This window comes from Haemaphysalis longicornis, unplaced genomic scaffold (genome assembly GCF_048455015.1).
Source record: "Haemaphysalis longicornis isolate Haplotype H1 unplaced genomic scaffold, Haemaphysalis longicornis Haplotype H1 scaffold_5, whole genome shotgun sequence".
Lineage (NCBI taxonomy): Eukaryota > Metazoa > Arthropoda > Arachnida > Ixodida > Ixodidae > Haemaphysalis > Haemaphysalis longicornis.
The window spans coordinates 211,736,196-211,759,946 of NW_027526385.1; positions in this window are offsets into that span (position 1 = coordinate 211,736,196).

A 23,751-nucleotide genomic window follows, 5' to 3' on the forward strand; every position below is an offset into this window, starting at 1 on the left:
AAAAACTTTTTTTACACAGCTTTAGCATTTACGCCCTGCTGCTGCCGCTGGTATACGCTTTTTCTGTTGACATGTACTCTTATTGTTGTTTTTTCTGTTTTTTTTTCCTTTTAGGTTTGATTACAATTTTGTAAATAAGTATTACCTGCTTCATTCAATGGTATATTTTGAATACTCAGTGTTCTTGCCCACCAGCTTGGTCGATGGACTGCAGTATCTAATGAATAAATAAATAAACTAAGATTCACGTACCCAAACAAAAAATTGCTTGCTCTAACACTTGCAAACTCTATTTATTTATTTTTAAGCTTTATCAAGAATGACAAGTAGGTTGTCTTTTAACAATTCTACTTTGAATTCTGTACAAAAGCAAGGAACGTACCAAGGTTCAGGATCTCTAGTGCTGAAAGCTGTATCGTGTTACTGTAGTTGTAATTACGTCCTTAAGAAATCCTTTAAATCCCATTGAGCCAAGAAGAACCTGTACATTAGAGTGTATTTAAACAGCTGTTTAATTAGAATGATATTTCTCTAAGGTCTGGAGGGCTAGACCTTTCGGCAACCCATGCTATTTTGTGTAGAGCTCCCTTTTGAAGTACGGTTTTATAGTGGATGTCGCGTCTGGGTAGATTGTAGGGTAGAACGCTCCGACGCAACGCAGGCGATGAGGCGCACCGCAGTAGAGGGCTCCGGAATAATTTTGACCACATGGGGATCTTTAACGTGCACTGAAATCTCGAACACACGGGAGTTTTCGCTTTTCGAATCCGCCAAACAAAGTGGCTGCCGCGTTCTGGAATCGAACCCGCTACGTCGTACTCAGCCGCGCAACACCTTAGAAACTCACAAAACACGGTGGATAGGATGTCGCATCTCCTAGCAGAATTCCAAATAAAGGTTGCAGTAGGTAAAGTTAGACGAAAATTCTTCATAAAACAGTTGTCTTTTAACATAGCCGACATCAATGCAAAACTGCAGGATAATGCGCCCACAGCGACAGACAAGACTGCGTATAAATATTGCATTTGACTATTCCAACTTAGGCTAGAAGAAATTGTAATATCAAGAACTTTATCTTCGCAAACAAGTTCAATTATTTTGTCACAGAGCGTTATATAGGGCGCGCAGGAGAACACCTTATTTGTAGGCCTGACATCAGCAGCCTTCGTTTTTATATATCTATTTTAGTTTAAGTTGATTTAGACCATCAGTGAAATTTCTGCAGAGTACTTCTGCGCTGTGTTATTAGGCAGTGGCAGTCACCGCAGCAAAAAGCAAGGTGCTGTTATCTGCATATGTGAACTAATGTGGAGTAACGTCAATATATACTGGGTCAATATTACAAACACTTACAAAACAGATCCAGCACACTATCCTGTGGTACACCGCTCGGTACTGGGAGTAGTAATTACTTTTGACTACATTTACAACGGCGTTCGGTTTTGTTTTATTTAGGATTTCTTCCAACATAGGGGCAGCTGGGTATGCTGTTAAACGAAACGTTACGGAGATACTGGAACTGAGGCAGTCGTACGCTCGGTGAACACGATAAAAGGACGGGATGAAAATTACGCATAATCAATAATTCTTCTATATGCTCCTTCAGTGCTAATAGCGCGGTTTTGGTAGGTCGTTCCTTGGAATTAGCGAACTGCGAAGCACTAATATATATTTGAATATTATTCTGATCAATCATTACAAGACAAAAAAAAATTTATGAACACCTAGAAGTGATTCGCAAAACGGGCATCGGCTGATAGTCGTGTCATTTTTACACGTCCTTTATCAATTTTACGATCCTTAGCCTCCTCCCTATCGTTGGAAAACATGTGCAATAAAAGACGTAACTTTTAAATACAGGGAACTACTGAAGCGATCGATTCCAGAACACGTTTTACTAGTCTGATTTGTATATCTCCCTTATATAAAGCTTCCCACTTGTTTAAACTTCTGAATGGTCTGTGTGTTTCTGTTTCGTCTGTCAGTTCAAGGAACAGGCTATTAATGGGTATGTTTTAGGTTGGTTAGGTGCTGATACTATGACTCATTAGATGAGGCTGTGCTGACATCACAAGCTGTGCTCGGCCACGTTCTTGGCCAGTTAGGTTTCTAGGTTGAGGAATATGGTTTTCATTATTGTGGCCAAGAATAATTGTTCATACATTGCCAGGGCTTACATTACTATTGCTTGAGAAGGGGTTATAGCTTGACTCAGGATTTCGTCAGGTTTTATTTTGTATGGGTTTAAATTGCTTCAATTTTTCTTCGACCCTGTCAGCATGCAAGCATGGTAAACGCAGTTCTTCTATTTATTGTTTTTTATGATTATCTGTTGTCTAGGGCTCCCTATGTCTTTTAGAACCTGCAATGGTAGTGAAAGAAAATTTTGCACCAAGCAGCTCCAATCATACGTGCTGAGGTCCGTTTTATATTTTAATATTTTTCCGGGAAAAGACAAGAAAAGTGAATGAATTGCTTGGATATTTTGTTTGTATCCACGTTATACATCAACGCTGCAGAAATGGTCACTAACGCCTGCGAAAGTGTGTCTGGAATTGAAATGTCAGAAATATCGTTCGTAATGAGCATAATGAGCAGGTCAAGACAGGACAGGTTCGAAGGTGTAACGCCCGTAGGCGAAGTTAGCGTGCTTATGAGTTCGGCTGAAAAACTTGTTGTTATAAATACGGGTGAATTATTTGTAAGGACGCGATATTAAAATTGCGTCCACATACAAGATAAAAAACAGTTTAGGAAAAGGCTCTATAAAATCGGCTGAAAAAAACCAAAATCTTGCAGTCTATTCAGTTGGAGGGTGATACACGGTTGAAATAGTTTTATGTTCAGTTTTTACTGTTATTATCTTTTAAACCGGCAATAATGGGCAAAATCTGGGTACAAGTCAGAGTGTCGAAATTTACCACGTGAAGCGCTAAACGATTTCCTGGTTTACTGGTTCGGTTTACAGGAAAAAGCACGTGTACGCTACGAAACCGAACATCATTTGGACACAATGTTGCCAATACCATAAAGACATTGAATTTAAACTGCTCTGGTATAAGAATAGACCGATTTGCTACTTTGTTTGCAGTAGAGTTAGTGTTGAAATAAAACGTAGACGTATTAGTAAGATCAAACTATCTAACCTAAAACTGCAAGGTTGGCTGGAGATAGCGCATTTAACAGCAGCTCATATTGAACAAATCGCTATATTTTAAACAAATGTTTCAGTCTTTTCAGTTGCCCCTCTTTTTTGCATAAATACATGCGTTGAATGGCCAAAGAAACTTACCGGCATATTTTCTTTTACTGCTGACGGTCATACCTTGAAATTTTTTAACAGCAGAGCAGGGGTCATCATTCACCTATATTTTGAAGTTATCCGTGAGCCGTGCTTTTCGCCATTTTGGACTTTGCATCTCACTTTCGCTTGGCTTTAATGGCACAACAATGATGCATTTCCGTATTTTCGGACCAGTACACATTCACAAGTTCAACGTCCAGCTTTGCGATTGCTTCAATAATAATTTCACAAATCTTTGGTACGACCGCTACACTATCCTGGTTGTGGCACTGAACTGGATTTTTTTTCTCGAGTACTGCTTTAATTGCACAATGACGCTCTCAAATCTTTCAGTTTTTTCTTCTAGGTCTTGCACATTTGAGCTCTAACTGGGCAATCGCAGCCCAGGTACAGATCCGGCGGATGGACTCCCTGTCTCTTGTACCAGGGAGGGAGCTGAACCACGTCAGAAACGTGATCGGTCCCTGAGAAGGGGCCACACCAAATTATCGTTTCGTCCACTTCCAAGCATGGCCTTCCCAAAGCCAGTCCACTACTCTCGTTTTCTGGTCATCGAATCTCATCACTCAACCCGCCCTCTGCCTTCTAAATCAGTAGTTTTGATCACCAAGTTAACGCAGCATCTTCTTTCCCCCAAGCGTCCGCGATGCGGCAGCAGTGTATTGTTGTCACTTCACTGCGATGAAGATGCCCTACTGTTTCGGCAAGTATTCTCTCATGGCGAGTGAACAGTGCGGCCTATACTCTGGTTGCTACTTCGGGAATGGCCCTGGCGATTTCCATCCTTACAACATATATATATATATATATATATATATAGGGAGACAGATAGATAGATAGATACATAGATAGATAGAAAGAATAAGGACGTGCAGTCAAGAAAACCTCGGCAAGCAAAGGGGGACGTTTCTATGCCATGATTTTCGTTGGGCAACTTGAAGCCACCCTATAAAGCTCTTTTACACATAAGCTTCAGGTTTATCTCCGCTACATAAACGACATCTTCACGATTTGGGAACACGGTCGCGTGATCCCAGAAACGTTTATATCTCATCTGAATTCTTCGCATTCGACTATTCAATTCTCCTTCCAGTATTGTGAAAAAAGCGAACTTTCGGGATTATACAGTCATTCGGGAAAACGGTAAACTTAAAATCACGCTTTTTAAAACCAACAGACAGGCCACAGTGCCTAAATTATAAAAGCCATCACCCGAGACTGTGCGAGCGAGGGATCGTCGTTAGGACAAGCCTCCAGGCTTACAAGCGTGTGCATTGATGACAATGACTACGTAAAGCATCAAGACGAACTCAAGTCCACCCTTAGTAAGGAAACCACCCCAAAAGCTGTCCTGATCAGGCGTATAAACGTGCGTCTAATTTCAAAAGAGATGAAGTTCTCGACAAACAGCCACAAAAAGAAGGCGCCATGCTACCTGCCCTAATAACTAAATTTGCAAACGCCCTCTCAAACGTTAGGGATGTACTGCTTAAACACACCCCATTTTAGCCACTAACTACCGACCTAAAGACGTTCCAGGAAGCACCAAGGGTTACCTACCAGAGAAACAGGAACTTTAAGATATTTTAGTGCATGCTAAAACATGGTCTTTAAAGCAACCAGTCATAGCCAGTTAATCTTGTCCCAGATGCCACACTTGCAGGCACCTCCACAAAGACTGCATTGTAAAAAGCTCCGCCAGTAATTATGTCCACAAGATTAAAAAGCACAGCCAGTAATTATGTCAACCAGTTTTACGTGCACTTCATTCAACACTGTTGTATATGTTGGAATGCCCAAGGTGCCACAAACAGTAGATAGCCGAAACAAGTAAACCTATGGGCCTACGCCTAATTGGTCACTAGGCAGATACTCTTAGCCAATCCTGCATAGCTGTAGGGCAGCATTTCAACCAACCAGGCCACAATTTTGATGACGTTTAGTTCTATGTACTTCAGTCAAATTTTAAGTCTCCCAGGGACAGGAAATACCGAGAATCCTATTTATTTCACAAATTGAACTCCATCGAACTTGCTGAAAATAATGCATCTAAGGACAACCTGGAATCCTTAAGACATTCACATGGAAAAGAGCATTAGCCATTGTCTTGCACTTACATTATTCAAACACTGTGACCCCTCCCTCTGCTCCTTACTTGGTCACCTAATTCCTTTTGTTTTCATTCCTTAGCTTCCAGTTTACTACGCGCCCGCATCCCTCCAACTTTTTATCTTGAAATTCTTTTTTTTGTGCAGCTTTGTCCTGTGCCCCCTACGTCACTCTAACTTTATCCTTTCGTTTTTGAGTTTCAGGACGTACCTGTTCCAGGAATGTTGCTGTGGCGACACGCGCCATTTGGGTTGTGGGGTTTATTGATTTCTCTTTTTTGTGCGTGTTTGTGAGGTTTTTGTCCCTTTTTCTTTTTTTCTGGTTTTTTTCCCTAGTTATTCCCCCCTACTTTATTGTCTTTTGTCCAGAGGCTTCAGAGAGTTTCTGATAAGGACCCCTGTCACCGCCTGTTCTGCTTCCGGCGGTTCTGAGAACATTTCGGTATGCCGCGTGGCGGGTCAACGAACAACGAGGTCGCGGGTTCGATTCCGGGCCACGGCGGCCGCTTACCTGATGGAGGCAAAAAACAACAATGCCCGTGTGTTCGAGATTAGGGCGCACGATAAAAATCCCCAGGTGGATAAAATTAATCGGGAGCCCTTAACTATGGCGCGCCACATCGCATTCGTTGCGTCGGCGTGTTAAACCCTACAACCAACCAAGGTCACCAAACGCACTCGCATCCTTTCCATCCAAGAACGTCCTGGAATATCAACCCCCGGCTGACCTACTCGCGGCTCAAACTATACAACCTTCTTTCCTCCCCAATATCTCCAACGACATACTCCGAAGCCAATCCGCTTTCTCAATTTCACTTCCTCTTTCCTCCTCTCCTCTCACCTGGGGACCTACCCCTATATAAAGCGTCCCAGCAAAGCGAGAGGTTGCCCTGACGAACGCACATCTCTTTGCTGACACGTTGCCAACAATCGTGCTTCTTCCTTGTTTGAAGTTTTCTTGTGTTCTCTACTATCTTCAATGTTTCCCTGTTCCCTATATATATATATATATATATATATATATATATATATATATATATATATATATATATATATATATATTGCAATGATTATACTATCCCCGTAGAACATGCTATCACACTATCGGCATTGGCACCCATTGGCGTGGGTGCATAATCTTAGGAAAGGCCTTCCTCCGGCAGTGGAGGGAACCAGGTTTAAGAGAAGATATATTGCTGTGGTTTTCTCACTGTTCTTTACAGTATAATAGTACGAGATCCGTCCCGAAAACACACACTTCAGTGACATTACCATACGTTAGGTGCTTGCCAAAAAAAGCCCGGAGTAGAGTTAAAGCATAAATAATTCTTTGGGTCTGTTGTCTTTTTGTGTATTTTTCTCAAGTATTTCCAAAACCATGATGCTCACCGTCTTTTCAATGCAGCTAAGACCTTCAGCAGTCGCATTCAAACAGAATATTTTCGAAGAAAAATTATATTGCTTACGATGCGTTGCTGAATGGAAGCAAATCCAACATTATCATGAAATAAAAACTTCGAAACAGCATATATATATATAAATATATATATATATATATATATATATATATATATATATATATATATATATATATATATATATATATATATATATATATATGCATATTTAAATATATACAGTTGTGAACTAATTTTTATAACTACTATTACAAGCGCAAATAGTTTTACGTTTCAGTTTCTTTTATATATACCCTAAAACTGTATATATAGATAACTTGCAAGGTAGCCGGTTTATGTGCAACACGAAAATCGGCTATGGGACCATGGTTACCTCCTCAGATTGGTGGCAGAGAGAAATATAATCACTCTATTTTACGAGTTCTTAACACAACCGAGTTCAGGGGTGATGACGCTCCAGAAACTGCTTTTGTTGTGGTTACAAAATGTGATCTGGATGTTCAGAAGAAGACGAGTCTGAAGTAAAGACGAGCAGCGCCGCACTAGCAGGGAGTCTTATGACGTCGTCTTCATTGATCGAATAACGCTAGCTGCTCGAAATTCGCCAATAAGCCGTTGCATTTCTTACCACTTCCGCTACGGCACTCGACTCCTGCTGGAGCGAATATCTTCGTGCCAACAACCGATACCTGAGTTGGCATAAATGCCTAATGGGCTGAAGCGGAATGCACGTGCCTTAACCGAAATAGACACAGAGATCAGTGACCTTGTTCCTGAAGAATTAGACGATGAGCTGGAAACTGCAGAAGATTACAGGTATTGTACTGCCCACACGGATTTCCGTGCTGAAAGAAATCTTGAAGCCGTAGTACCTTTTACGACGACCATCACCGCACAAGCCAAAGTTCATACGAAGAAAAAGTCCACTTTCATATTCCCAATTTTCACAGAGAATTTACAGGGTGGTATACATTTTGCGATACGTTTGAGTGGGCGATACATAAAAATCCACTCCTAGCAGGCCTAAACAAATTCAAGTACTTAACATAGTTACTGAGGAGGAAAGTGTAAGGCGTCATTAGGAGATAAGCAACGACTCCCTAAGGTGGCCCATTGCCATCGAGCTGCTGGAGCATTAGTTTGGAGAAATAAGCCTGATAATAAATCACCACATGAGCAACTTGCTTAACCTCCCGAAAGTAACCGGTTGCGACAACTTGAATGACCTTCAAAACTTGCATGGACGTGCACACACCTATGTTAGATCCCTTAGAAACCATGGTGTACACATTGAGTCGTTTGGAATTACGTTGAAGACGGTGCTATTGCAGAAGTTGCTCTTCGAGTTTACGCTCAAATCTCACCCGTGAACCTTAAAAACACCCCCACGAAAGGGAAGAGAAGAACTTGATGAAGCAACGACATTACTTGAACGGTTGAACCTGGATGTGTGAAGTCCGGAGATCCCTTCAATATTAACTGAATCGTCATGCCTCCCATAACTGGACAACGCCGGTACCAAGTCAAGAACAAGATGCAACGTGCCTTTTCCGCGTTAATGCCTAAAATATCCCAACATTGATGTAGTCTTCTATGTGAATCGTCTGCCTAACATCTCGCATACTAGTTTTTGCTGATGATTGTATAGTTTACCAGCAAAAAATAACCCTAGTCATGACGCCACGCTTCGAAAGGACCTGAATACTATCTGCGATTGGTACAATAGTGGAAAATGTCTTTAGATCTAAGCAAATGCGAAATAATTTTCTACAACCAAAAACGCATTATTATGACTCCTCCTACTTCATGAACAATGATTTAATTACTGAGGCTTTATTATACGTATACCTAGACTGATTCTTACGGCAAACCTTCCATTGTCCACCCATAATAACGGCGTATGAGCTAAAGCTTCATAATCATTGGGCAACTTACGTCATCATGTGCATGCTGCTCCGTCTAAAATTCGTCAACAAGCCGATAAAACATTTGTAATAAAACAGCTATGGTTCACTTCTTCCCTTCGGTCCACCTACCAAAATTATACTTTTGACAAAAATAAATTATTGAAAATCGTGTGGCACCATTTATATCCAGTCATATCAGCAGGGCTAGAGCTTAACAACAAGAAAACACGATATTTTTTAAACCTTTGGATCGGCGCCATCCAATCGCTCTCCTATACATTTTTAGCAAATAAATTCTTGATACCAGACAGTCCCCATTACGCAATACAATGCCCCTTTCCACATCACGCAGATTTTTCAACCAACATGGCTTCGCCCGCCACTAAGGCACCACGAACGCATTTATTTTATTCGCTCTATCACGCGCTATCCACTTTTGGAACTATCTTCCTGATGCCATCGCTCCGGTCATTAACCCATAAATATTCCGTCATCACTTGCAGATTCAATTTTGAATTCAAAGAGGAATAGTAGCGTTCGCTTCCGTGAGGCATTTTATCTTTTCTTAACAACTGACATTAAGCCCGGAATTTTTTTCAGTATTTGGGATTATATTTTACTCGTTATTTTTTCTTGTATAAATTCTTTTGACGTGGTGACGATGTGGTTATGACGTCATTTTTGCAGTATTTACTTGACTTGCGGACGTATGTGTCTTACATATGTCTCGTTATTGTATGTTTCGTACGGTATTTTCTGTAATTTCCACTACAAGCCCCCTGATACGAGTCGGGATGGCCGAACTTTAGCGTTTATTTGTGCCCGTCTGGAGCGACGCTAAGCCGTGCACAGTCAATCCAGTGCGTTCTTTTCTCAATAACGAGCGCACGGCTAAACGCATCGCCAGGCGCGTGAACGTACCACTTCGTTCTCGGCGTCTCTCTCATCATCATGACTGTTCACGTTGGTGGTAAATCTGAAAACTGCATCTTTGTCTGCACCCACAAAATGTTCATTCACACAGTTCCAAAGGGCACAATAATTGCTCTTGTATAGTCAATTCCCGACGACCTGCTAGGTGCACTTTGCACACTCTAAAGTAAGCACACTTTCCTAGGTACACCTTGTTACGTTTGCCCAGTCTGCAGAATATTACCGGGGTTGGGTCCTCTCTGACAACCACTACATCACCTACCTTGACACTTGTAGCAGAGGGTACCGTTCGGCAGTGAGCACTTGTTAAAGCCAGTAGATAATCTTTCTGCCAAGGTTTCAAAACATCATTGGCCTTCCTCTGCTCGTGCTTCCACAACCTCAAAGTTTAGCTGCAGCTAACAAACGTAGCAGACTCGTTCCTCTGAGAAAGGGTGCCGATTCGACAACTGCATAAAAATGTGAAAGTGTAAGCAATTCCCTGTCCGCAGGATCAGACGAAACGTAAGTAAAAATCTGAAATTTGCCACTGCTTCTACATCAAAAAGGATGGTAGTGAGCTGCTCAAAGCTGAAGCTGTTCTTTCCTATTGTTTTTCTCAAACACTTCTTAACTGTGCCAATCAGGCATTCCCAAAATCTACCACAGTATGGTGCACGTGCACCTATGAACGTCCACGTTGTGTGGTTTGTGGTAGAGAGGTTTTGCACTTGAACATCACGGAAAACTCCGTATAGCACTTTCAGACCCCGACTGGCTGCGCGAAAGGTCAAGGTGTTACCAGAATAAATGACACTTGGTTAACCCCGGCATGGAACAAATCTCTGGAAGGACATACAAAATGCGCTGACAGTCATGCACACTACAAAGCTTTAAATGTACCGCTCGCACGGCCGAAAACAGGAGCATGTACACTTTCACTCTGCTGGTTCCTCGGACAAAAAAGACATGCCAAGTCAACACCAATGACCTGAAATGAGTGGGCTCTGTTGACTCGGTCAATCGACCGCGGTGAGACCGGAGCTGATGAAGGTTGCATCTTTCAACGCGCACACACTTTGGAGTGTCCGAGAACTTTTTCCGCATTGTCGACCTCGAACCACCCAAACCTCTCGCGCATTTCAGCGACACAGTTGCTGCCTCCACTGGGAAGAACTCGCCTATGTGCCTTATCAACAATCAGGTGAGTAGCACGGTGATTTTCTGGTAGCAGTATCAAGCATCTAACTTCTTCTGAGGTCGCGACGTTATCTAGGCAGTTTCTGATTCGCAGTATCCTATTCTTCACAACAAAAGGATGGATGTCGCGAACGGCGGATTGTCAATGGGATTGCCAACGGACAACGCAGCAAGCTCGTTGCCAAATAATGTACTTTGAGCAAACCTAAACCGCGTGTTTTTGCTCTCTTTCATCTCCTCAATAGTGAAAGCTTCTTCTGTGTGACGGTTGGCCTGGTCGCGGCAATGGTGTACAAGTATTCTGACCGAGGCGGTAATCATCACCTGTCGTGTCCAGTGTCTATGCTTATTGAGAGGAGTATTGGCTTGGGCGAGTGTGTATATAGCGAAGTATCGAAGCGCAGCAAAGACAAAGACAGGAAGACAGCAGACAACACACAGAGTGCACACTTTAAAATTTATGACAAAAAACAACCAACCACCACATATATAGTGCTATTATCAGCCAACATGATTCATTTCAACCAACCAGGATGCATTCAATATCAAAACAACAAAACAAGGCCATCTCTGTAGACATTACTGACTTGTTTTATTCGCTACCTCAAGCTGGACTCCTGACCTGTATCGAGGACGCTATAGACAGTTTTGATGCTGTGGCATTCCAAAATATTGCCCGTATCTCATGTGGAGGCTTCTTGGAACCTATGAGTTTTACCTAAGGTCCACCATCATTCATTGGGAAGGCAGGAACCACATACAAAGAAATGGGATCTGCATTGGCTCGTGCTTAGCACCCATTCTCATTGACATGTACTTAGCTACAGTGAATACCAGCATAGCAAACTGCCTCGCAGGCACGAAAATCAGAAAGGTATTCAGGTATATTGATGATTACAAGTCCCTACTAGAGTTCTCTACTTATGAGTTCCAACCTGATACCAACCAAAATCTAGCTTTGGTGAATACAAAACTAGCACCCTTCGAAGTTAGGTTGAGCTACCTGTCGAGAATAGAATCCACTCCCTTGACCTATGTTTTTCTTTTCAAGACAATCATATTTGCGGCAGGTACGAACCTACAGCCAATACTTCTTTGCTTACCTATCACTCTGCCCATTGGAAACTTCTAAAAAGAGGTATTGCCAACCTGTGCTTTATGAATGCCTTGAAGAAGTGTTGCGAGCACGAAATGGGACTCAGCATTGGAAAGCAGACAGTCCGTCTGGCAGAAACAGGGTACCCACCTCACGTTATGGTATCGGTGGCTGAGTGCATACTCAGGAAGTCACGCATTGAAGAACGTCATGATGCGCAAACGCCAAACGAGAAAAGCAAGGTGGCGTTGATCCTGTACCTGCATCGCTTGTCCCATAATCTCAACGAAATAGCCTCTCGCTCCAATATAAAAGTAGTTTTTTCTGCTCCCGAGAAGATAGAAAAGCTCAGAAGGTTGTAAAACCCAAAGAGCTCGGCAAAGCCCTCATGCAAGACAAATCACTAGAAAAAATTTGCTGAGTGCACTGAGCATGTCTTGTACCAGATTCCACTGCGGTACAGCAAAGTGTACGTGGGCCAGTCGGGCAGGTGCCTGAACGAACTATTAAATGTGCATAGTTACAATGTTCGTATTTGGAAAGGGGGCTTTCTTGATTTGCACTGCAAAAAATGTGTCTGTTCTCTTTTATATTTCAGAAGTGTTTTGTTATGGCGAAGAACCGACACCCCCTTACAAGCGAAATTTTGGGAGCGAAAACCATCGCTTATTTGGGGGATCGTTGGGATTAAAAGCCGTCGGGAGCTTTCGGATACAACGAGTTAGATTTTTAAGGTCAAACCCGTGAATTCTTGTACGGAGCGTGTGTCTTTCGCGCGTGCGTGAATTGCATGCTCTTGCGTGAATTTGCGTGAATTTTACGAAAGAGGTAAAAAACCCAAGCTACTAATACTACAATATATAAATATTGCCTATATATTCATGGGTAGACAGAAAAAATTATATGTACGATCATAACAAGATTCTTGGAAAAAATAATGTTTTAACAGGTCCAGTTTCGCTTTACGAAAGGCGCCACATACTGATACAGCATTACTTGCAATGAAGGTAACTATAGCTCAGATAACTGGCAGTGAAGGAAACTATAGTAAAGACAAAGAAAAGGGAAAAAAACTCGCATAATTAGAATTTATTGCACAACACGTGCTGTAATAAATCGTAGTTAATAGGTTGAAGCTTGTATGCGGTAGACACAGGTAATCATCTCAACTACAGATTCCTTGCGGCGTCACACAGAGAAGTCCTTTGGGGCCCCTTTGATTTTATTTTTGTCAGAACGACATTGTTTTGTTACCGAAAGAGTGAAATTGTTATACATATCAAGTTGGTAGCATTGTTCTTGTTACAGGTAATGATGTCAGTGGCGTAATAGCAAGGTATAACTCTCCCCTTGATTTCTTTGGTGACGTGGAAGAGGCATGTGAATACATGTTAACAAAGAAAAAAATTTTTTTTGAACTAGATATAGAAATTTTAACATAAAGTGGGCTCTTTTTTTACAACACGATTCAACTGGTTACTGCACACAAAATTCTTGGGGTCTGGTTTTTGTGTCACTTAAGTTGGAAGTCGCACGTTAAATACGTTGCCAGTAAAAACACTTCAATTGCGGGAGCTGTGCCTCACTGTGGGTTGATCTTTCTAGGGCATGTCAAAACTTATAATATATGATGCTTTGTTAGCGTCGCAAATTCACTATTGCAGCTTAATTTGTACAACGATTACGAATAGAAACTTTGTCAAAGTTTTGCTTTTTCAAAAACGCATCTTGTTCCCCACTATAACAGGTTGACGGGTTGTTCCTCATTATAAATTTATTTTTTGAATATCTTCTCATACGAGATGAATAAAACCATAAAGTTTTCTCTGCGGAATCAATGTAAAATATCAACACAATACAAGTTACAATCTCCGAAACACAATATACGTGTCACACTTCACAAAAAAATCCCGCCAATATTTTTCGAAAAAAAAAAATACGAGAGTATTTTTTCAACACGAGTGTAAATAATTATTTTCAGAAATGAATGCAGATTGCGACAAGTTATCCAAAAACAAAGTATCATAGTGTGAAGAAAGTGTTCACAAAGTATACCGTGTCTTGACTGGTTCCGTTATTTTTGTGGTGTTTGTGAAAATGGTTAAAAGTTTCAGATTATTGCTTACCAGTTCATTAGGAAAAAGTATTATATGTTCATCTGCAAACTAAATTTTTGGGGATATTTGTGCATGCTGACTTATTGTGGCATTCTTATGTGTGTGTAATTTTTACAATGCTGATTGAAATAATGGTTGTACCTTCCATGCAACCTTTGTAAGGTTTGTTTTTCACGGCCTGACAGTGTGTCTGTTATCAATTTTGTTGCAACTACTATGCAACATGGGTGCTCACTGTTTTCTGTCCTGCATAACCCCTGCTGGCCCAAGTCCAGCTGCAGCTTTCATGATTTCGCCGAGCAGCCTCTCCAGCGGTGGTTCGGGAAAATACAAATTTAAGTAAATAATAAAAATAATGAATAAATTCTTAGGGCCAAGCAGAATAAGATTATTTTTTTTTCTGTAGCGTCGTCACGCAAACATTTGCAAGTGTGCGCTCCTACGAACACGCGCATTTAAAGTGAAACGCAAACCCACACGGCCACACGTATGCATGCGTACACAGGTGCACCAGTGGAGTTGGTTTGCTTGCAGTTGCAGTAGAAGCTGCATAATTTTGTTCCATTCCAATTCTAGAAATGACCAACTTAACTGGTTGGGCAATAAAGTCTCTCTGACAAAAAGTGAAAAAAGAACACTCAAATGGTTACTTTAAATCTAACAAAAAATATATCCAGGCGATGGCATCGGGACGATTTGGTTATTGGCTGGCAAAGATGGCACAAACTTGTTGCATGACTACGAGCTGTGGAAATTCAACTACAAAATGCTAGGCTTAAAAGCATTCAGGCAACGTTATGTGGAAGAATAAGAAAATCTCTTTTCTATTAAAGGGTCAGAAATATTCACATTTTTAATACCCTGAATCACAGAAAGAAACCAGCCTGTTGCGTACACGGCAGAATTTGCGAATGACATACAATAATTAAGAAATACATATTAACGCGAACTATACGGACTGGTTTGGTTATATGGGTACTTTGTGGCTAGCCTGTGGTCATAACCATTCTTTTCTAAGCAAGAAGTGAAGCGCAAGTTGCCGTGTTTTTTTGTACGTCGCACAGGGGAACTGATTTGATTGGCGAGTGTACCACCTCTCGTTCAGTGAATAGAATTCTCTGATTTTCACCGCTCTAGATCTGATTCGATGGTTTTGAAAGGGGTAAGCTGAAGGATAAATGCTCAAATGGAAAACACAGTGGCATTGAATTTTGACTGCTTCTACATCACCTGTATTTACTTTGAGTGTTAGAGAAACGCAACTTCGCTCCAATACACATTTTTCTTGGAGAAATCTCTGACGTTTTTCGTTACATCACATGTTCTAGAGTTTCGGCGCACATGCAGCCCAAATCCTCTGGAAGTCTCCGATTATGGTCAAATTGTGCCAGCTGCCAGCAGCAAGGCATCCCACCTTCTTTGAACTACTACCGGAAAAAGTGAAGGCGGAAGACTTCGCAACTATCACCATGGTCACGAAGCCAATTCTCCCACTGTGTTCTGATGGCCTCCAGAGTCCCTATTGTTGCTGAGAATATCTAAAAAACTCCTGGAAGTGTGGCTTGAGCGGGTTGATGGGTCTGCACTTTTAGGCCGAGGAACGCAGCCAAAATCTTTTCTATAAAAGTTGTGATATACAAGAGGTTCAGAACACTTTCGGCGCTTCTCTTGGCCGAACGCCCCCAGTAGGCAAAAGCTATGGCGTGCGCCGCTGTTGCTTGCCGGATCCACCCGCCCTTTTATACTCGTCACCCAGAGCCATCTCATCGCGCGCACTACTGCCCACCAGACCCCCTGCACTGCAGCCACCCCCAGGAACACCACAATAGCCGAACCCCAGCGGACGATCGCCGTTCCACCAACGCGGCGAAGCTGGCTACGTTAACCGACGGTGCCCCTACAAACGACTCGGGCAGTGACATTTCCCCGTCGACGCACCTATTGCAGTGTCAGCACAGCACCAAAACAATCGGCGAATATCTTCGCAGTGCTCGATCCAGGATACGTATTTCGCCTCTCCGTCCACGGGCAGCTACGCCGTCTCTCCCTATAGAGCGCCTAAACCAACGGTATAGGTTTCTGGTGGAAAAAAATCACTGGAGCTATTGCGGCTCCGCAATCTCTTCTACAGTCCTGGCTCCGCTCGAGACCAATTATTACGCTATGCTTTACCAAGGCTATACTTCAGCTTTTGACCCTATCTTTTACCCTATTGGCCTATTGGCCTATTACCCCATTACCCTAAGCCTTTCTTCGCCAATAGCCCGAAATGCATTGAATGCAATTTGAGGGGGCTCCGTCCAAAACACATGAAGCAGTGACAATTAAGATCCTAGAGGAGTTCCCATCCCTCCAAAATGAACACTCTTTCTTCATATCCTGACATTACACATAGAGGCACGCCAAAGCATACCATAGGCTTTAAACACGCCGCGAACATTAGCGAGTAAAATGCGTTTGAGCCCAGCAACTCTTTTGTCGAAAAAAACCGCATGGACTTGTCTTACAAAACTGTGTACAACGCAAGCAGAAGACCGCGCCTATATTCAAAATGTAGTCGCGATAAGCCCTACATGTACTACTCAAGACTTAATTATCCTCCGTGATGATAAGAGCATGGTGCTTTCGACCAATATAATTGCGAGGTAGATTTACCATTAACCGGATGTATTCCTCTCATCCCTTCGCAAACCCAAGGCAATAACTTCAACCCTGCCCTTGGGGCATATACTCTCCCGTCAGAGTTGATGCAGGACAGCAAACATATATAGAACGAGGGGAACAAGCATCGTGGCCAACCGAAATTGTCGCCACGTGATCACATTGCCCTTACAGCTTGTTAGTGTGACGCAGCAAAAGAGCATGAGATCGCTCTTCTAAAGAAGCGTCAAAGAATGGAAAATTGTACTAGGCGACACCAAAAGAAGTTCAATTTTTACGTGCTATGTCATGTCGTGGCTCACATTCACAAAGCTAAAGGCCACAGGTTTCAGTTTGGAACGAACACACCGGGAAGTGGCTGGTTGAAGACAAAGCGTTTATTCCGATTTTGTGGGTAAATGTAGCAAATGCGAGACGGTTTAAGAGGGAGGGAAGGAAAAGGAGCACTGGTTATATTGGCGGCTCCTGCTGGCTAAACGTCACAGTCACGGATACATCATTTCCTTCCCCATACAGTGAGTAACGGCCTGGGTGTTTGGGTTTCAGGCCTGACTTAAGCAACACCTTAGTGGAGGTGCTCCCGGCGGTATCCCCCCTTGCTGGGCGCTCTGCTAGGGGTCCGCCGGCAGTTTCCTAGGACCGGGCTCACTGGCTTCTCCCTGGTCGCACTCCAACTCTTGTGGCTTGACCTGGTCGCTATGGCGCCGAAGGATTTCCCCCTTTGGACCATCGGCATTCTCCGGGCGGGCTCCGCCTGCCGATGCTGGTAGGTGAGCCTACGGCTCGCCTCGCCCGACGTTTCTTACCCAGACTGGGTCACCGGATTGCTTCAGATCGATGGAGGGATTGTCAACTGCGAGGACAGAATGGGCGCTGTGCTGTCCAGCCTGGGGCGGAGATCCTAGCCAATTAAGAGTGGCACTGGCCCCCGCGCCCGACCCGCGGTGTCCGGCGGTACGTGGGCCGAATCCTCGCCAGGCGGGTTTTCAGTGAGCTGTGTACATTCTTCTTCAAAGAATACTTGACAGCTCTAACAGCCCACTCAGCGAGCCCATTGAGCTGGGGACCATACGGTAATTTTCGGAGGTGTACCATGTTATTAAGCTTCACCAAATTGGGAAATTTCTAACACGTAAACTGTTGGCCTTTGTCGGATGCGAGCTTCCGGCGAAGCCATATTGTACTGAACCAGGAACGCAGAGCTGCTATGGTTGCGTGCGTAGTGGAAGTATTCATTGGGTATCACTCCTATCCTCTTACTTTGTGAATCCACCACAAACTGTATCATGGGACCATCCATCGGCCAGCAAAATCTTTGTGCAGCCTCTACCAATCCTCATCCGCTCAGGCCATACAAGGGGAGGTTTTGTGGGGGCATAGGGGCAGGTTGGTTGCAACTGGGTCAGTACGTCACTATGTGCGCAATGTCATTATCTACGCGGAGGCACAAATAGAGGAGTGCCGCAGCGGCTTCACTAAACAAATTTCTTCATTAATGTCATGCATGAAACGTAAGATTACTGCTCGGACACTCTTAGGGGCGTTCACGCAATGCCCCAGTAGAGAAGCCCGTACCTCCCCCTTATATCAGCCTTCAGGGATAAGTATGGCATCAAGTGCTTGTCCTCAGGCCTCAAATGCATTTCCCCCCTCCTCCCCCTTTTGGTACTCCCTTTGCTAAATCATCATAGACCTCCGCAAGGGCGCCCTATTGCTTCGCGGGCATGACACAAAACTTTTAAGGTTACCCTTAGCCGGACATACACAGTCTTCAGTTGGTTCCTGCGTCTGTTGATAAGAAGTTGCTGATGAAAGCAGCCGGCTGAGTGCATCTGCTAGAACGTTGTCTTTCCTGGGCTGGTGTTTGATGACGTAATCATATGCGCTCAGCAGCAGGGCTCATCGCTGGATTCGCGTAGTGGCCGTCACGGGTACTGGCAGGTCTAGATGGAAAATCCCACAAGTGGCCTATGGTCTGTCATCGACGTGAAAGTATTGCCGAGTAAGTGTTATCGGAATTTAGATGCGTCGAACACAAGTGCCGAGTCTTCACGCTCCAGCTGCGAGTAATTTTTCACAGTTTCCCTCAATAACCGAAAACGAAACCATATAGGCCGAAGTTCGCTGCCCCGAACATCGTGTGAAAGCACTGCACCGATTCCGTCCGGGGAGGCATCCCATTCCATTACTAGCGGCTTGTGTCGGTCAAGCTGCGATGGATAATCTGCGGATGTGAGGTCTTTCACTTTGGTGAATTACTGTTCTTGAGTGGTACACCACTACCACTTAGCTTCCTTCCAGAGCACTTGATATACAGACACCATCACGGTCAATGCTTTGGGAGAAACTTGTCATAATACATTACCATGCCAAGGTAATACCCTAATTCTGCGGGCTTCCAAGGCGCCTGAATTCAAGAATGGCATTATGTTGTTCCTCTTTGGTTGAAGACACAGAGGAATAATTCGAGGAACCCGAAAATCCGCCTATGCTTGGCAAAACTTGCCCTTGCCTGCGTTTAGGGACGCTATATTACCGGAAATGCTTCAATAATTCGCGGAGTGAGGTGCACCCATTCCGTTTCTCGATGATCATGACGCGTTCTTTATAGACCTGAACATCCTGAAGCCCCGGCAAAATGGTCTCCCTGTGACGTTGAAACTCTGCTGGCGTAGACACCCCTCCAAAAGGCAGGCGGGTGAAGCTGAACAGTCCCTTCTGCGTGCTTATGGTCGTAAGTAGCATGCCTTCCTCATCCACAAGAAGATGGTTGTACGCCTCCCGCAAGACTATCGTGGCAAAAATTTTAACGCTTTTTAATTTCACCAGGATATCCCCAACTCGTGGCAACAGATACAGCTCAGTGGGAGAGGCATCGTTTACCGTTAGTTTAAAATAGCCGCTATGGTGATTTTAAAGTAACGGTAAGCACCCATTCCGTTTCACTACCGGTACCATTGGTGCTGGCCACTTGGAGTGAGGCACGGTGACAATAATGCCCGCGTCCGAAATTCGGTAAACTTTCGCGTCGACTTTTGTACGATAAGCATGAAAACTTCGCGTGCATTCCAAAATTTCAGCACCACGTTTTCTCGCGTTTAAAAGTGCACCGGAGGTCTTTTTATGAGACCTAAACCTGGAGTGAACACATAACCAACCGGTCCACGGTAAAGGCATCTGCACCGACTAACAGCAGTTGCTCACCTGACGTGTTCACTTTCATGCCCGGTGCCTCGAGTATGTGGAGCGCCTGAATCAGGTCACGTCCGCAGAGTTAGGGGCCACAGCAACCAAGGGTATGCAAATATCTCTCTGTAGACCTGTTTCCGCGCAAAACCTTCTGCTAAAGTCGTGCCCGCACTGGAAGCCGTCCTAGGAAACAGGTAACTTTACGTTCCGAACCAAGCAGCTTAGGACACACTCATTTGTTCCCCTAATATGTGAACCAGGTGATTACCGAAACCGGTGAGCCTGCGTCGACCTGCTTGTCCACTGGAATCCCAGAACAATTGAAGGTGCCCACGATGGGTTGCCTATTGCCGGCTTTACCGTTATTACGGTTCGCTGCCTTCTGCGCGAACATACCTTGCGTGCCCGCCTCTTCCTCCCACGACGCGAAGGCGTGTACTTGGCAAAATCGGCGCCCCCCCGAAACTGCTCTTGCGGCCGCAGCAGGCTCCGCTGATACGACGTCGCACTTTGCACTTGAAGCATGATGCCGAGCGGAAGCGGAAATCCTCAGGTTGGTGTCCTTTTCCTCCGGAGTGGTAGCGCGCAACAGTCTCAGGACGGCTCCTTGGTCGATAGGACTGGCCTCACACTGCATGTACACTTCCCTCAGCGGCGGAGCTTACCATTTCTTGAACATTAGCTACAGCCATTTCGGCATATCTCGCAATTTCTTCCGCTTTGCTCCTTGTCAGCTGTGGTTTCCCGAATAGCTCCAGTACACTCGTGCGCTTTGCAGTCCACGCACGATGCGATATCGTAGCATTTTATCCAGCGATGTTCCAAAAATTGCAGGTAGGTTCCAATTTTATGACGAATCGCCACTATAAAATGCTTGACCGATTCGCCGTGAAACAGGTTGTGGGTGAAGAACTTCTAAGGCTGTGCTATTTTATTTAGTTGCGGACAAAAGCGCGGTTTAAGAAAGGGTGCCATTTGGCGAACGAAAGTTCATTCACCTTGTCCGGAGCACAACGTCCCCAAAATATGCCGACGGTGTGGGTGGATATTGCTTCCTTTTGGCTTCCGTTATGACATTGCCTTCAAAGCAGGCTTCCAGCCGAACCTGATAAGCGGGCCACGTTTCTATGAGTACGTCAAACAGCGGCGGGCTGGCGTATCCCCCGTGAGTGTGGCGGCCATGACAGAATGAGTGGACGCCCTGTTTTCATCCCATCCTCTGCGCCACTTAAGTGTAAGAGTCGAGGAAGTGGTTGCACCAAGACAAGTGTTTATTGCGATAGTGCGGGTTAGTGTGGCGTGGCGCGAGACAGGTTAGAAGCGAGGGAAGGAGAAGGAGCGCTGGTGATAACGGTGGCTTCCGCTGGCATGACGTCACTGATACAACAGAGTTTGTCTGAAAATGCTTGCTGGGACATCCTTTTCGGTCCCGTTTGAAGCGCCAGCGGGTATGCAAATTTCAAATCGGCGGTTTCTCGCCCAGAATTTTTGAGTATGGCACTGTAGGCCAGTCCCGTTAGTGGAAGGCCAAACTATTAAAAAAATGAATCGCAGCCACCACCTCGCAATTCTGCTAAGCTTCAGGCACCGTGAAGACCGTACTTCTGCACAACATATGGCTTCGTAGATCTAGGTACCAGATTTGAGCCACGAATTCTTGCAAGACACTTTTTGGGAATTAGAAGAATTCGCACAAGGCTCAATCGGCAGGAATTTTGTAAAAATGTGTGAAGTGTTCGTAATAAAAATTTAACCACCTGAAGGTGCAGCCCCGGCTCGAGGCATCTTGATTCATTTTTGTGAGGTTACTGGCGACACCGAGGACCCGTGAGCCCCCTAAATTACTTCTCCATGCCGTGACGATGCGTTTGTAGGTAGACAGTTAGAAACCACGAACGATGGCCGTCGGAGCCCAGGTGAAGCTCCGTCGAATGGCCTCCCTGTCTGTTTACCAGGCAGGGAGCTCTGGAACCTTTTCAGCTATCAGGCTAAGGCGGAAGAAGAAAGCAACTCCGACCACTGCTTTTTTTCTAAGCTGCATGGTAAATCGGTAATTTCCGAAATATGATCAGACCCTCAAAAAAGGCCGCACCGAAGAATCATTTCGGACACTTCGTACCACCCCTTTAATGAAGCCGGAGAGCCATCTCGGCTTCATTATTGTTAAATCTCTTGACAAATCAAAACCTGTTTTTTTGCAGTCAGTGTACCTTGTCACTAAATTTCTCAAAGAAATCTTGAGAATTCTTGAGACGCCAAGAAACCGTGAACCGTAGAAGTCCTGATAGATTTTACTACTCACCAGAAAGGCTGAAGCGTCCTGACACTGATTCGCATGGCAGATCTGGACGTCAGAGTCAAACGCCAGCGTAGCATCAATTCTTGTGAGGGCTCGATTTTTAGGCCAAAATGATGAATGAGTGGAAGCCGTTCAGGTATAAGGCCTGAACGGCACGATGCAATGGCAGGGAGGCGCATCACCATGCGGCGAGATGATAACAAATCATAACAACGCCCATAATCTTGACATTTAACCCTTCCACAATACCAGCCTTCATCAATGCAGGTTTTATTTATTGTTGCGTCCTGCCGGACATCCCGAACTGCGACGCTGTTTTAAGTTCCAACGGTTTCAGCATGGCACCACCTCCTGCCATGGCAAAACAACTTATGCAAATATTCACTGCAAGATCACGAACAGATAATTGCCAGGTTAAAGGTTCATCTCCTGAAACTGTTGTGGACCTCATACTGCATTCTCTCGCACTTGTGAAATGTTTAATATAGAAAACATATTCAACCTGAAAGTCCCCTAAAAGCTTCTCCTATCTAAATGAGCGAAAGAGGTCCGCATGTTTCCCCCTGGGGAGGTACGCCAACGCAGCTTGGTGGGGGACGAGCGGCTCCTGGTTTTGGAAGTGTCCCAGTACCGCAAGTTGGACGTGGTCCCACCACCCTTGTCGGGAATTCTCTGGTGGCCCCTCTCTCTCCAACACCGCTTGTTGAACCAGCAATGGCTCTGGTGGCAACCACGCCTTTTGCAGTGCTGCTGCAACTACTGTTTCCTCCCCACCGGCCCAGAGGGCACCCGAGGGCACGAAGGAGATAGAGACGAAGGAACAAGCGGCTGTTCCCCCCCCCCGCCGCACCACCTGTGCTGACGTGGACGCTCCTGACACCCTCCGCGGTCGCAGCTCGAATGAAGGTCACCAAAATGAAGCTAATTCTAGGTGGTCTGGTCTATCGGGTGCCCACACCAAATCTCATGAGGAGATCGATGTGGGACTTCGCCTGTCGGCTTCGCACTAGAACTACCAGGTTCCCTCAAAACTCCAGAGAAGGTAAAAAGCCAATTCAAAGACTCCAAGCTACATATGACCTTATATGAATAACCGCACTCCAGTAGCTCTGAACACCTAATATTGGGAAGAGAAAATATTGTTCAATAAGCTGCAGATGCCTCCCTAATAATCGTAATGGTGTCTACAAGATGCTCCATGCTAATCAGCCAAGTTTAATTCTTGTCCAAGATAGACATGGTAATTCCAATCACAAATTTTTTGAATGAGATGATGGTATTCAAAAAGGACAGGGATGGTTGCGCACACTTTCAGGGCGGTGTGGAAATGTTCGTGAAGAAATTCCTAGCATGCCACCCTATCATTTTGAACACTTTCGTTAAAGACGTAACAATGCGGATAATAATATTTAATAGGTTGATAAGGGTAAGCTCCATTTTACTCATGATTTTTCTTTTTCGAGCTGTGGCTTCAGGACGCTAGCTGACCTGCTGCCTGAAGGATATATCGTCACCGCCGACCTGAATGCGCACCATTCTC